This window comes from Anabrus simplex, chromosome 3, assembly GCF_040414725.1.
Source record: "Anabrus simplex isolate iqAnaSimp1 chromosome 3, ASM4041472v1, whole genome shotgun sequence".
NCBI classification, from domain to species: domain Eukaryota; kingdom Metazoa; phylum Arthropoda; class Insecta; order Orthoptera; family Tettigoniidae; genus Anabrus; species Anabrus simplex.
This window is the reverse complement of record NC_090267.1, coordinates 14,483,488-14,485,517: the sequence shown is the minus strand read 5'-3', so window position 1 is coordinate 14,485,517 and position 2,030 is coordinate 14,483,488. Positions and strand designations below refer to the sequence as shown.

The following is a 2,030-nucleotide window of genomic DNA, read 5'->3' as shown; positions in this document are numbered from 1 at the left end:
CCGCCCACCCTCATCGGAGGGTCTGCCTGACAAGGGCTGCACTCGGCTAGAAATAGCCACACGAAAAAAAAAAAAAAAAAAAAGTGTCAGACCTAAGATGAAACGCTGGTTAATAGAGCAAACGCCGGAAAAGCCATCCATCTAATATTTGATCTGATTTTTGATATGCTCTATTGGTGGAAAAGAATCTAATTCCCTTCAGGGAACTTAGAATTTCCGTCCAGACTTATGTCGAGGCACATCTATATGGGAAAAAAAAAATCACTAAGATATGAATTTTTTTCTCCCCTACTACAGTGAATGCAATCATCATTCATTTATAAATATATCTATAGTTATTATGGTCTTCCTACAGTTCTTAAGGTAGGAATAACAGGAATAAAATTACACTGAGCATGCTGTCCACCAAAATTCGTTAAGCACTTGACTGTATTGAGGGATATTAAAGGACTGATTTTGCTCTTTTCAACTTGCTAGGTAAGGCAAGACTAGGTATGACGGACATTACAGTGACTTTCATTATGAGAAACGAGGTTCAACCTTGTCTGCCACTGGTGAATTTACCATAATTACCTCCAGAGAGCAATTTGAAATAAACAACAGGAAAATTTGATATGTCACAGTACTGTGACCATTAATAATATTAATAATGATAATAATTACTTACTTCTATCTGAGACAGTATCTTCGATAGAGGTCCTGGATAGCTGGAGCAGCGAAAATGTCTCAAACACATAGTGTGGTTCCTCAGCTGCTTTGAAGAAAGCTGCCGCAACTTTCGGATTCCCACAATGTCCAGCCACTTTTTGCAAATATCACGTCTAGGAACAGGGAAATGGTGAAATAAGATAAGATTCCCTGCTGCCAGAACTCTTCGCTATTGGTGTATATCCCACAAATTTGGCACTTTCCATGCATGATCTAAGGAATAAAAAGAAATAGAAGGAAATAATTAAGAGCACTATCTACAGTTTATACTTTTACTGCTAAATTCAATACCATCAAAACGACAGTGGCTTATCAGAAATAATAGGACTACATCAACTGAATTTAATAAATTAAGAATTTATTGCAGCCGAAAGGCCACAACATGACATAAATAAGTATGATACACATGTTATTGTTATTAATAACAACCACCACGAAAAAATACTTTAAAAAAAGATATTTTGGGGAACAGAAACAGCTATCAATCATCAACTTAATAACTTACATAACCTCCTGTGGCCTAGTGTTCTTTTAAGAGGACACTGTTTAAAATAGAATCAAATATCCCGCAAAAAATATTTTAAACAATAAACTAAATATAACTCTGAGTAGGCCGAATAGTTGGTGTTATATTTATTGGAATGTCATTTTAATTGGTGTGATATGCATTTTATATTCCGGCCTCAGGAGGTTAATAAAACAAGAATAATAAGGAATTCTTACCTCAAATATCTTCTACTTCTTCAAACAAGAAATTCCACTCAGAATTTCACTGAAAAACACCCGCAGAGCATGAAAACGAAAATAAAAAAAGATAAACAAAGATGACAAAGTAGACTGGTCTCACACGTGGTTATCAAAGCGATAATTACGAATTTATTTCAGCCGGAAGGCCATAACGTGACATAAATATGTGTTACGCATGTTATTGTTATTAATAACATACCCGCATATAGTGAAAACGAAATTAAAAACGGGTTGGCAACTTCAAAACACATAATTACAAACTACGACAGCGACAAACTGCCCCATCGACCGGGAATTCTCAACTCGAAATCGACCAATAGCAATCGGGAGTTGTTTCTACCAATAGGAGCTCCCGTATTTGTCACGTGAAGTTTGGTGAAGTGACGTCAGGTACAACCTCGAAGCATGTTGGTCGTAGGGAAAAATTACTCAGTCTGGGCTTAGCCCTCGGAAGCGTAGGGTCTATGCGACTGTCACCCCCCTGGTAGGTACTGACGTCACGAAGGGACGTGTTGCGCGAGATATGTTCCTCGTGACGCAAACATGTACACAGGGGGACGGAATTACAGAATATA

At 37.4% G+C, this 2,030-nt stretch overlaps 1 long non-coding RNA gene across 1 annotated transcript; it reads right to left on the bottom strand.

Moving 5' to 3' along the window:
• Nucleotides 1-218: 218 nt before the first annotated feature.
• Nucleotides 219-1,556, bottom strand: LOC137498984 (uncharacterized). Its single transcript, XR_011017959.1, has 3 exons — nucleotides 1,432-1,556; nucleotides 668-921; nucleotides 219-242 (listed from the first exon to the last, which is right to left on the bottom strand). It is a non-coding gene; the product is annotated as an uncharacterized lncRNA (long non-coding RNA).
• Between the last annotated feature and the right edge of the window lie 474 nt (nucleotides 1,557-2,030).